Source organism: Mandrillus leucophaeus, unplaced genomic scaffold (genome assembly GCF_000951045.1).
Source record: "Mandrillus leucophaeus isolate KB7577 unplaced genomic scaffold, Mleu.le_1.0 Scaffold75, whole genome shotgun sequence".
Lineage (NCBI taxonomy): Eukaryota > Metazoa > Chordata > Mammalia > Primates > Cercopithecidae > Mandrillus > Mandrillus leucophaeus.
The window spans coordinates 3,442,357-3,456,703 of NW_012108141.1; positions in this window are offsets into that span (position 1 = coordinate 3,442,357).

The window sequence follows — 14,347 nt, forward strand, 5'->3', positions numbered from 1 at the left end:
CTTGTTGAATTGATCCCTTTACCACTATGTAATGGCCTTCTTTGTCTCTTTTGATCTTTGTTGGTTTAAAGTCTGTTTTATCAGAGACTAGGATTGCAACCCCTTCCTTTTTTTGTTTTCCATTTGCTTGGTAGATCTTTCTCTATCCCTTTCTTTTGAGCCTGTGTGTGTCTCTGCATGTGAGATGGGTCTCCTAAATACAGCATACTGATAGGTCTTGACTCTTTATTCCATTTGCCAGCCTGTGTCTTTTAATAGGGGCATTTAGCCAATTTATATTTAAGGTTAATATTGTTTTGTGAATTTGATCCTGTCATTATGATGTTAGCTGTTTATTTTGCCCATTAGTTGATGCAGTTTCTTCGTAGTGTCAATGGTCTTTACAACTTGGCATGTTTTGCAGTGGCTAGTACCGGTTGTTCCTTTCCATGTTTAGTGCTTCCTTCAGGAGCTCTTGCAAGGTAAACCAGGTGGTGACAAAATCTCTCAGCATTTGACTGTAAAGGATTTTATTTCTCCATCACTTATGAAGCTTAGTTTGGCTGGATATGACATTCTGGGTTGAAACTTATTTAAGAATGTTGAATGTTGGCCCCCACTCTCTTCTGGCTTGTAGAGTTTCTGCTGAGAGATCCACTGTTAGACTTATGGGCTACCCTTTGTGGATAACCTGACCTTTCTCTCTGGCTGCCCTTAACATTTTTTCCTTCATTTCAACTTTGGTGAATCTGACAATTATGTGTCTTGGAGTTGCTCTTTTCAAGGAGTATCTTTGTGGCATTCTTTGTATTTCCTGAATTTGAATGTTGGCATGCCTTGCTAGGCTGGGGGAGTTCTCCTGGATCATGTCCTGAAGAGTGCTTTCCAGCTTGGTTCCTTTGTCCTCATCACTTCCAGGTACACCAATCAGACATAAATTTGGTCTTTTCACATAGTCCCATATTTCTTGGAGGCTTTGTTCATTTCTTTTTACTCTTTTTTCTCTAAAATTCTCTTCTCCCTTCATTTCATTCATTTGATCTTCATTCACTGATACCCTTTCTTCCACTTGATCAAATCAGCTACTGAAGCTTCTGCACGCATCACGTAGTTCTTGTGCCATGGTTTTCAGCTTCGTCTAGTCATTTAAGGTCTTCTCTATGCTGTTTATTCCAGTTAGCCATTCGTCTAATCTTTTTTCAAGGTTTTTAGCTTCTTTTCAATGGGTTTGAACATCCTCCTTCAACTAGGGGAAGTTTCTAATTACTGATTGTCTGAAGCCTTCTTCTCTCAACTCATCAAAGTCTTTCTCTGTCCACCTTTGTTCCATTCCTGGCAAGGAGCTGCCTTCCTTTGGAGGAGAAGGGGTGCTGTGATTTTTAGAATTTTCAGCTTTTCTGCTCTGGTTTCTCCCCATCTTTATGGTTTTATCTACCTTTGGTCTTTAATGATGGTGACATACAGATAGGGTTTGGTGTGGATGTTCTTTCTGTTTGTTAGTTTTCCTTCTAACTGTCAGGACCCTCATCTGCAGGTCTGTTGGAGTTTGCTGGAGGTCCACTCCAGACCCTTTTTGCCTGGGTATCACCAGCAGAGGCTGTAGAACAGGAAGTATTGCAGGACCGCAAATGTTGCTGCCTCATCCTTCCTTTGGAAGCTTCATCTCAGAGGGGGCACCTGGCTGTGTGAGGCATCAGTCAGCCCTTACTGGGAGGTGTCTCCCAGTTAGGCTACTCAGTGTCAGGGACCCACTTGAGGAGGCAGTCTGTCCATTCTCAGATCTCAAACTCCATGCTGGGAGAACCACTACTCTTCAAAGTTGTCAGACAGGGACATTTAGGTCTGCAGAAGTTTCTGCTGCCTTTTGTTCACCTATGCCCTGCCCCCAGAGGTGGAGTCTACAAAGGCAGGCAGGCCTCCTTGAGCTGGGGTGGACTCCACCCAGTTTGAGTTTCCCAGCCTCTTTGTTTACCTACTCAAGTCTCAGCAATGGTGGATGCCCCTGCCCCAGGCTTGCTGCTGCCTTGCAGTTTGATCTCAGACTGCTGTGCAGTGAGCAAGGCTCCATAGGTGTGGACCCTCCAAACCAGACATGGGATATAATCTCCTGGTGTGCTGTTTGCTTAGACCATTGGAGAAGTGCAGTATTAGGGTGGCAGTGTCCCGATTTTCCAGGTACTGTTTGTCACGACTTCCCTTGGCTAGGAAAGGGTATTCCCCGACCACTTGTGCTTCCTGGGTGAGGCGATGCCCTGCCCAGCTTCAGCTCACACTCCATGGACTGTACCCACTGTCTGACAAGCCACAGTGAGATGAACCTGGTACCTCAGTTGGAAATGCGGATATCGCCCATCTTCTGTGTCGCTCACGCTGGGAGTTGTAGACTGGAGCTCTTCCTATTTGTCCATCTTAGAACCAGACCAAACAGGATTTTCTTTTCTATCACATTATTGAACTACAAATTTTCTGAACTTTCATGCTCTGCTTCCGTTATAAAACTGAATGCCTTTCACAGCACCCGAGTCACCTCTTGAATGCTTTGCTGCTTAGAAACTTCTGCCAGGTACCCTAAATCATCTCTCAAGTTCAAAGTTCCACAAATCCCTAGGGCAGGGACAAAATGCCTCCAGTCTCTTTGCTGAAACATAAAAGTCACCTTTGCTCCAGTTCCCAACAAGGTCCTCATTTCCATCTAAGACCACCTCAGCCTGGACCCTATTGTTTATGTAACTATCAGTTTTTTTTGTCAAAGTCATTCAAGTCTCCAGGAAGTTCCAACCTTTTCCATTTTCCTGTTTTCTGAGCCCCCCAAACTGTTCCAACCTCTGCCTGTTCCCAGGTCAAAAGTTGCTTCCACATTTTCAGGTATCTTCAGCAGCACCCCACTCTACTGGTACCAATTTACTGTATTAGTTCACTTTCATGCTGTTGATAGAGATATACCTGAGACTGAGCAATTTATAAGAGAAAGAGGTATATTGGACTCACAGTTCCACATGGCTAGGGAGGTTTTGCAATCATGGCAGCAGGTAAAAGTCATGCCTCACATGGCAGCAGACAAGAGAAGAGAGCTTGTATAGGTAAACTACCCTTCTTAAAAGCAAGTCTCATGAGATCCATTCACTATTGCAAGAACAGTGCAGGAAAGACCTGCCCCTTAATTCAATCACCTCCCACTGGGTTCCTCCCATGACACATGGAAATTACAATTCAGGATGAGATTTGGATGGGAACACAGCCAAACCATATCAATACCCATTCCTTCCTTTTACTCCTTATATTCTGTGATTTGTTCATGCTAGGTCTTTCAATATCAGAAACATAAGAACTAGTAACTTTGAATGTTGTGCTATATACATCATGTCAAATTACACTGAAAATGTAGTCTTCCCTACACTTCTAACACTCCAATCTTCCTTTCTAAAGAAAATCCTTGCTCTTGGTTCTTTCCAGAGAGTATGCTTATACTTAATTTCCCTCAAAGTATAATAACTATGAACCCTATTATGGACCTTACCACTTCAAAAACAAAAATCTTTTCAGTGTATCTTAGATACTTCTACTCAGTACATACAGAGCTACCTAAGTTTGGGTTCTCCCAGGGCATAATATAAGCATAGGTGTTGACCTCCTTTCCCAAGATAGAATCTTTCTAGTTGATTAGTTGATGTGTGATACAGAATAAGGTCCTCTGTTTGCCTCATTTGCCAAAACAAATATCTAGCCTGTTGGCAGTAGCCCACATGTCAGTACAAAAATATTTGGTATAATTGGAGGTTTCCCTATCTAAGCACTGTCACAACATGAGGATACAGCACACTGGCCCAGCAAATTCTATAGTAGTCAATCTTCCTTCACCTGCCCAGATTGAACCCTTCGGTTAATCAGCTGCTTTATTTAACCAAATGCAGTCATATTTCCTTGAAGTTAGACTTTTTGGCCATCTGCCTCAAGTCCAAAAGACTTAGACTGCCAGCTTTTGTAATCCTATAGTATATACAAGTTATACCTTTGGGTCAGCAATTATCCAAATAAGGTAACATAGCTGGGCACGGTGGCTTGTGCCTGTAATCCCAGCACTTTGGGAGGCTGAGACGGGCAGATAACTTGAAGTCAGGAGTTCGAGATCACCCTATCCAACATGGTGAAATCCCATCTCTACTAAAAATCAACCAGGCATGGTGGTGCATGCCTGTAATCCCAGCTACACAGGAGGCCAAGGCAAGAATCACTTGAACCCAGGAGAAGGAGGTTGGAGTGAGCTGAGATCATGTCACTGTGTTCCAGCTTGGGTGACAGAGCAAGACTCCATCTAAAAGTAGCATAATACAAATGACTGGTTTGGGAGTTTACAGAAGTCTTAGAATTCTATTACTGTAAGACATACATTGTTATTGTAGATAAAACTAGCAAAAGTAAGAAGTCTTGTTGTTGTTGTTTGTTTTAAGGAGCAGGGAGTTAAATAGGCAAGAAAGACGAGGGAAGAAGCTCCCCTGTAGAGAGACAGAGACAGGCTCCAAAGCCAAGAGATGAAACCCCAAGTGCAGTGGACACCAGCCAGGTATATATGCAGAGGTTGGAGGGGTGTCTGATTTGCATAGGGCTCAGGGCCCCCCAACCCTAACATTTTAATATGCGAATCCAGGGCACCATGATGTTCTACACACGTAGGGATATGTGGGGGTAGCCAGGTTGCCAGGAACATATGGGGAAAGCTCAAGGCCACAGAAATCCCCATGTTTAGGTGGACCCAGTTTCTAATGACTTGCATTTGCATATCAAAGCGTGCTCACCTGGCTGTAAGAGCTGGGGCTTTACAAGAAACTTTTCCAGAGATGCTTTAAAAATTGAAAACTTCCCAAGGACCCCTTTTCCTTTCTGTCTGCCTAAAATAATTTAACACCTGCCACATTCCTCCCTGTGGCAGTATCACACTAACTGCTGTTAGGTGGTTTTGGGCAATGACTTTCTGGCTACTTTCTGCTGAAAAGGGGCATTGAATGGGGAACAGCAGCAAGGGCTCCACCTGGAGTTGATCTAAGGGTCCTCAGAAGAATAGTGTGTCAATGAGTGGTTCAGTTTGCAGCACCATTTGGAGTTTGATTGCTTTTAGATAAGAAGAAACAATTCAAGTTATAGTATTGAATATACAGGGTTCAAATATCAGTATAAGCCATATAAGCAAGAGAGGGCTTAATAAGGGGGTTAACCAATTCCATAAAGACTTTAATTCATTAAAGAGGGATTGTAGCTACTCAGGGCTGAAGCTGACATTTTCCCTGAGCCTGTTAATTTTGATTTGATTTTTAAGTACTTGTAGGTTTTCCTCTACTTTAGTAGAGGTGTTAATCCAGAAGGGGCATGTTTCATTTAAAAGTGCATTACTAAACTCTATAAAAAGTCTTAGCAGACTCAGTGATAGTAAAACTTTTATGCTTTTTTGTTAGTAACCATTATTCCTGCTAATAAGGATAATTAAAAAAATATAACAGCAATGGAAACTGTCCAATATTTCAATTAGAAGGTGCTACCATGTATAACCCTATTGCAAATAGTAGAGTGAGTATAGCAATTTCCACAAATGTGGTGTGTAATTTCCCTCTAAAATTTTATTTGCCAAGATATAGAGTTTCCCTTTGGGAGTTTATGAAGTTCCTTGGTTTTATTTTGCCAAACAAAGCAACTTCTGTTTATGGGCATCCTACTCTTATTACCTGGCAGAATTTGCAGGATAATTGCCCAGAACTAGTATATTGATTCAGATTTTTACATTACCCATCCCTTTTTCTTTTTTCTAAGCTGCAGAAGATCAACACTTGATTTACAGGAATAAGCAGGGTTAGTTTAAAATGTTGGCAAAAAGCTTAAAAACAATTAAACTAGCATTTAATGACAAATGTATAAGATTTGGAGCACAGTTTCTCTTTCCAGTCCTTATTTTTGGTAAAACAAATTATAGGGCTGTGTTATTTATAGAATAAACTTTAATCTTATACTTGGCCTGTTTATTTGCATAAAGTGCAGCGGAATGGTTATTTCTACATAGGTCTTTTGGATTGGCTTTGATGAAATTCTGTTCCACAAAGAATTTCAGATAAGACTTTCAAGGCTGAGCCCAGCCATAGGTTTGTATCCTCCAATACCTGTGGGTTGGATGATTCTCTTATCTTGAGGTCCTAAGATAAACTTGGAGTTTCCAGACCTGTTAGAAAGTGACATTCTTTACTGACCACAGGTTAGGAATCCTGTGTGGGGACTGGGTAGACAAGGTATTAAGTCAGTTCTCCCCAAGGGGCTTTTATTGGCATTGCATGTCAAGTTTGATTCCTTAAAGGGAAACACACCCTTTTGGTCAAAGCCTTGGTAAAATAACCAGTTTTTCCAATTATGTCCTGTTGACAAAGAAAAATAGATTCTCATTGCACTGATGCAAACAACTATTTTGCCATAATTAAAAGTACTCACAAATAGTTTCCAAACTTTAGAAGGACCCAGGCAGAGAAAAATAAACACATTCCAAATTTTGTTCACAAGAGTATAGCTTACTCAATTATTAAAAACTATAGTTTAAAATAAGTTTCCTTGACTCTGCAAAACAAAACAAGGATCAGCAATATTCCAAGCAAAAGTTAAAAAGTTTGTTTTAACTTTGAGTACAGTACATTTAGTTAACTCTTGTTTTACTTGATATTTGTGAACATGTTCTTCATGAGTCTTCATGAGTTCATGAGTCCCATACATTTTATCTCTAATGTTTCTCTCCTCAAAGCTATTAAAAAATCTGCATTTGAGAACACCTGTTAAAGTCCTTAATATAGCTTGATTATAAACCATCTTTTGAGAAGAAACAAAGCAAGACAACAATTGTGAATGACAATTTCCAGGATAGTTAAAAACATGACAAGTTTATCATCGTGGTTTACAGTAACTTTGCCCTTAATCATGATTGATAGCATATACTTAGATATTAGAACTTTAGAAATCCCAAACAATTTTGGAACATATATTAGCATTATTCACCAAAATATAACAAGATTGGACATCATTTTGGCAATCTCATGTGACTAAACATGTCAAATAATCCTGTTTACCTCTTTTCTGAATGTTTCAGGGGCCCTCTGAACCATTCAAAAAGCCAGGCATCAGGAAGGATAACTTCCAGATTGCCATAAATTATTTTGCCAAAATCATGACTCAAAAGGCAAAAAACCTTTCATTAGCCTATACTATGACATGAAAATCTTGTTTAAAGCAAAATTTTATGCTGGCATTCATTTATTAATGTGAACCCCAATTTATTTACATGAAACCTTAGATTATTCGATCTAATCCTAACTAATTTGACCTTGAGGTGAAATCTTTACAAACCTTTTATAATCCTTTTACTAAAGGGCAGATTACTATCTTAAGTCCTCATGACTACACTTTTAATAACTAATTTATGAAAATAACATATAGATACTATGAGAGAAGACAGTTTAGTGCTTTTACCATGCATTTCATTGCAAGGCAACCCAAAGCCAATTGGCTTATTTTGTAATTAGCCTATCCCTGATGGGAATCTTATCTCCCAGTGTGGTGTGGGGATGTTTCCCGATATTCCAGGTGGCCAAGAGCATGCTTCTGATTTAGCCAGACTTACAGTATATTTCCTACCAAATTATCACACACCAAAGCTCTCTCATAATGCGAATTAATTTCTGATACTCCCCCAAAACTCAAAACCATCAGATAACACAATGCAAAACAGAACAGAGCCTTTGATTTTGAGAGGGAACTATTTGCTTTTAACTGTTGGGGTTTCATGAAAAAGAAACAGGGTTTTGTTTTGTTCTTTTTGTTTTCCAAAATGGGGTCTGTGGCACCCCCTGTTTTCCCAAGGAGTCCTGTTACCAGAAGTTAGGACCTCTCATGCATGCATTAAGAGTGGTAAGACAAAAAAAGTGGAGAAAAATAATTCTGTCAACTGAGAAGAGCCTTTCTCCAGAAAAACAAGATCCAAGAAGAGAAAAACAAAAGCCTTTTAAATATATCTATAACTTGAATATACATTCTTAATTAAGCTGAGCACTCTTTAAGAAAATGCTTTTAAATCTCTTGTTACTTGACTTTAGGCACACCAAACAGTTAAGATTTTTGGCCTTTGAACTTTACCTCACTGGTGAAACCAATGAGACTTAATTAGATTATTAAAGGCAAGTGTACAAGGTATTTTAAAAGGAGTAATAGGCAGTTTTTGAAACTGTTATTGCAAAATTGTGACTGCGACCATGAAAGAGACCTGACCCAAACAACCTCATTTTGTTTCCAGCCCCCAAGCTGTCCTTGCCCATCCCCGGGTGTAGGCTGAACCAACATTGGGAGGTGCCTGGTTTACAGTCTATAGTTTAAAACAAAGATAACTGCTTGCCAAGATATACTTCCCTCTTGCTTAGGGACCAGACCAAGAAACTAGCCACAAGATTAGAAACCATGGCCCAGGAGTCATGCAGCTGGAGGCTACAAGACTTTGACCCTCCCTAAATAGCTCTGAAGATCAGTGCTTAAGATTTTGTAAACTCTGCCCTTGATGGATCAGCTGGCACCACCCAGATTGACAAATTGGCTTATATGATTTAGTACAAGAAGACAGCCACCATTGTAAAATGGCAGAGACTAAAAGTATTGCCACGTGTTTACATGTCATGTTCCCAAGGCCATGAAACAAGATGGAGGCCTGTAGCCAAGTTTATTACTGATCATTCTGTTGGGCTGGCTTGAACAGCAGGCTTTTGGGGTTCTGGATGTTAGAAACCCTTTCTGTGGAGGAGAATGGGAATCCTGAGAAGCCCCCAGATTTGTTAGAAACAAATGCTCAGTGTTGCAAAGTGAAACCAGCACTCAAGAAGTTTTCTCAGCAAGGCAATTTACTTCTGCAGAAGGGTGCTGCCTGCATCAGCCATGATCACAAGAGCACACCAAACAAAGGAGAGGAGTTTTTATCCCTAACACAGTCCCTGTGCCTGTGTCCTTCCCCTATTGGCTAGGGTTGGACTGCACAATCTAAGCTGATCCTGATTGGCTAAGACTTAAACTTTTCCAAATAGGGTAAATGTGTGATTTGTAAGGGAGGGTGGGAGGGGGTGGGAGTTGTCCCTCTGCTACAACACAAGACATGTTTGGACACGTCTGGGAAAGTCAGGGTACAAAAGTGGGAGGGCTGCTCACAGGCTAGAAACCAGAAAGTACAAGGAGGTAGGGCCTCTGAACCAAGGACAAGGACATTACACAATTAAACCCTTCAAAGAAGAATTCACTATCTCTGGCAATTTCCCCTTTTCTTTTGATAATTCTTCCTCTTCAAATTTTTCTAACATAATTCAGCTCTCTTGTTCAATTTGTCCACCTAGGAACAAAAGCCTGAGTATGGAGGAGGGAGAGGTAGGGAGGTTTTTGTGAGAGCTGTTTCTATAATCTGCATTAACCCACAGATATGGGGCATGATGCAGCATCATACAAGAATGAGTGCACCTGTAACAATTGCAAGAGAAGTTAATATTGAAGTTGTAAGTCCTTTCCATTTACCAAACCACTTTCTCATGAGACTTGTGAAGGGGTTATTCCAGAATTTTGGGCTAACTCATCTGATAGGGAGGTAAGGCCTTTGTAATTGTTCCATCAGGGGCTGTGTTATTAGGGATGAAAGTACAGCAATGGACTACAATAATAAGACTCTGCCATTTTCTACTAAGATGTCAAGGGCTATCCTATTCTCCCAGGCCATCTGGCTGGTGGGGCCTAATTGTTCAGTGACCCCTTTAATGGCATCTCTTGTATAATTGACAAACTGCTGTTGATTATAGTAAATGTAATTTATCCAATCTACATTTTTGTTTATAGTTGACCACCAGAACAGTGCTGATTCAAATCCTGCAGCTATTTGGTTTCAGGCTTTAAATTAATCTGGTACCTCATGGGATTCCAATAGCATCTATATAAATATGAGGGTCAAACGACCTGTGAGGAACATCTCTTTTTTCCCCAACATCCTTTCCTGTTATGTTGATGGAATGCCAGAGTGAAAGGGATGGCCAGTTGGAGTAGAAGGCAAGTGCCACTCCAGATACTAGGCAGAGTACCCAATATAGTCCACCACAGTGCCACCACACATCTGCTTGAGAATAGACAAGGGGAGCATGACTAGTAAGCTCTTGGGAAGGCTTGGTTTCACTGCACCCTTTTAGGTTTCTGAGGGACATTAATCCTTCCCTTTGCCATGAGAGACACGAGGTAAAATCAACATCAGGAGCTGGAAGCTGGATGGCCCTTGGGGGCTGACCTCCAGGGCCTTTAACTTCAGAGAATAGCACTGAGAGAGTCTTGCCTGCCTCATTGCTCCAGGCTGTGGGGTTTTGAAAGCGACTCACCATACAGCTTATACCCAATTGGTCAGAAGACCCACCATGTGGGAAGGGGACTATTTGGGCCTCTGGTCTACCTGCCACACGAGCATAACAGTTACTTTAGTTGTGAACAGAATATCTAATCCATTCCTGGCAGACATTTGCATCTCGGTATCCTGTTTCAATTGCTAGGGTTTGTCTTAGAACTTTTAATTCTATGTCTACTACGGTTTCATCATGGGGTATGGGAAGAACAGCCATTTGATTAAACTAGGATTTAGAAGAAGAGGGAGGTGAAGGAGCAATGAGGCACATCTCATCAGATCCTATAGGGTCTATTCCAGGAACATCAACTCCTAGGCCATAGAAGAGATCTAGAGTGGGATTAGTGTCAGAGGTGGGGACAGTGATAGAGATTTGCACAGGGTTACATTGTTGGAGTTGGCAATTGGAGGGAGTTGTCTGTCTGGTAAAGTGGACGTAAGGCTTTAGGTCATGCAATCTCCTTCTGGGGAGGTCCAGCCTTGTGATACTTGGTGGTCCAGACCACATCTTCCCAACTAGGAAAGAACTTCCAATAACTACTTTGTGCTCGCTTGGTGCAAGAGTCACTTTTATAGGCAGTCTTTTTCATCCCAGAATGGCAAAGGTACTTTTCTGAAGAGGCTAGCTTTCTTTGGCTTTGGAGATCTCCACAGGGCATGAAAAGACAAGGATCAAAGGTAACGGTTTGAGGAGAGCTACATCTGGTTACATTGATACTAAAATGACTAGCAACAGAAAGGAAAAAGAAATACAACAAAAGAGGATCAAACCTGTTTTAACTTGAACTTGGTTGGAGTTGGCCCTGGAATAGCTGTCTGTGATTGTGGAGGAGGTCCTTTGACCCGAGTGTGATGAGTCCATCCCTTTTTGGTAGTGCAGACAGCTGTCTTGGTCATTAGAAGCACTAGACAGGATCCCTCTCAGGTGGGCTCGAACTTCCCTTCTTTCCAACCCTTGATGAGGACGTGGTCTCCAGGCTGGTGGTGGCAAACTGGAAATTCGAGGGGTGGCCTCTGTGCTAAGAGGCCTTTGGTTCTAAGGGAAGAGAAAGTGGAGGATAGACCAAGTGTATAGCATTTGAGGAAGAGATCTTTTGTTTCAAACATAGGAATGTCAGCAGTGGAGTGTAAATAAAGCAACCCACACAGCATTTCATAAGGAGATAAACCAACATCTGTCTGAGGGGCAGTTCAGATTCTCAACAAGGCAATGGAAAGGCATTTAATCTATGGTAATCAAGTCTCTAGGACTAATTTGGTTAGGTGTTTCTTCAGAGTTTGGTTCATTCTTCTCTTCCTGATGAAAGTAGGTGACAGGGGATATGGTAGTCCCATGTTATATCTAATACTTGGGCTGGTTTCTTAATGACATTTGTAGTGAAGTGAGTCCCATTATCTGAATCAACATTTTCTATTAATCTGAACTTGGGTATAGTATTTTCAACCAATGCCTTGACTACATCGTTAGCAGTTGGACTTGAAAAGAGAATAGCTTCTACCCAGTGAGTAAGGTGATCTATCACTAATAAATATTTTAAGCCACCGATTGGGGGCATTTTGGTGTAATCAACTTGGACACTTTGGAATGACCTTAATCCTGGATTTCTCCCAAGAGGTGGTTTTCCGAGAGTCTGCTTATTAGTTTTCTTACATACTAGGCACTACCTGTAACCTGTCTTGCTAAAGTATAAATTCCTACACATCCATAAACCATGAGGCCTGCATCACATGTAGCCTGAGGTCTCCAGTGAATCCCTTTTTGCAGATGAGAGAGAACTTCTCTCATAAGGAGTTCGGATAACATTTCTCTTTGATCTGGTAACACCCATTTCCCTTCTGAATTTTCTTTGATCCCTATTTTTATCTTTTTCAGCAGAAGAAATGGGGGGACTGCAGTCAGGGGAGGAAGACAAGGGGCTAAGGGAAAAACAGTGTTTCAGAGGAAGCAGCAGTTTGTTTGGCTATTTGATATGCAAGGTTGTTCCCTTGGCCTTCAAAAGGGATACCTTTCTGATGTCTTGGGACATGGACGATAGCTATTTCTTCTGGCAACTGAAGGTTATCTAATATCTGGGTGATTAATTCTATGTGGACCAGGTCTTGGCCTTTGTTAATAAGACCTCATTCAGTCCAAATTTTTCCAAAGGTGTGAGATACCCTGAAGGCGTACTTGGAATCAGTATAAATAGTCCCTTCTTCCTTCTGCAAGTGCTTTAAGGCTTGATTTAATGCAAACAATTCACACATTTGGGCAGACTAATTATTGGGCAGTCTTCCTGACTACTTCAAGGCTTCCCCATTGACTACTGAGTACCCATTATGTCTTTTTTCTTCAATTAGGAAGAGCCATCTATAAGTACTGCCACATTTTGAAAGGGTTCTCTCTTAAATCAGGCCTAAATTTTGTATGATAATTAAATCTAAACACTCATGCTCAGGTCTTTTTGGATTTGGATTCCCAATCAGGAAACTTGCTGGGTTAAGTGAATTATCAGTGGTTAGGGTTAAATCATCTCTTTCTAACAAGATAGCTTCATACTTTAAAATTCTCGAATCAGTGAGCCATCTTCCTGTCTTCCAATTCAAGATAGTTCTAAACCGATGGGGCATGCTTACTACTAAGTTTCCCCCAAAGGTAAGCTTTCTGCTTTCTTCAGTTAACAAGGTGGTAGCTGTGATGGATTGAATACATTCAGGCCATCCACAGGTTACTGGATCTAAAACTCTAAACAGGAAAGCCATGACTTGCTGGTGACCCCCGTCTTCTTGGGTAAGTACCCCTAAAACTACCTCCTTATTTACACTAACAAAAAAGTGAAATGGCTTCTCTAGGGAAGGCAGAGCTAAAACAGGGGCAGTTATGAGCAGACATTTTAGTTCCTCAACCTGGTGGATTTCTTCAGAAGCCACAGGAAAGGGTCAGGCTTTTCCTGGGTAAGTTTTAGGTATACAGGTTTTGTTTTAGGGCATATGAGTCAATCTAAGTGGCAATATCCAACTAATTGTAGGATTTTCCTGAGTTCTTATTTAGTTTTAGACAAAGGTAAGGACATGATGTCTTCAACTGGTTCAGGCCCTATTCTTCATTTGCCCTTACTTATTAAGTGTCCCAGGTATTTAACCTCAGGCTCTACTAATTAAAGTGTTCCCTTTGAAACCCATAGCTCCTCTCCTTGCAAATGGTTAGAGTTGGAGAAGGCAGTTACCACCTCTACAGCCTTACCAGATACTAGAAGTCATCCATGTACTGGAGCAGGCATATACATTTTGGCGTAGAAACTTGTTCTAACACTTGTTCTAGAATTTGACCAAAGAGGTTAGGGGAATCTGAACTCTTGGGGTAGAACTGTCAAATGATACTGTTGCTTTCATCCAGAATGGGGATCCTCCCATTTGAAAGCAAAAATGTCTCAGCTAGGCATCCATCCTTCAAAACTGTGAGCCTCTGATGTTCATATGGAATTTTACTGAGAATGGTGTAAGGATTAGGAACAACAGGGTGGGTAGCCTGGACTATCTGGTTGATGTCCTGGAGGTCTTACACTAGTTGATATGACCCATCTGATTTCTTCACAGGCAGTATTGGGGTACTATAAGGGGACATACAGGGTTCAAGGTAGCCCATCCTTGATGAAGCTTTCGATTATAGGCTTTAGGCCTATTCTCCCTTCTAAAGGAATAGGATATTGCTTTCTTCTTACTATTTCCCCAGGGGTTCTTAACTTTATATATATAGTAGGGATTTGGAGTCTCCCCCAATTTCCTTCCCTTGTCCAAACATCAGGATGAATATATTTTTCCTCTGCGGTGGTGAGCAGGTTTAATGAAGTGTAGAATCCTTCTGGGCCAACATGTAAACCTATATCTAATTTTGACATTAAGTCTCTTCCTAGTAAGCCTCTGGAATTAACAAAAATTTGACACTAGTTGAGTGTTTCTTAT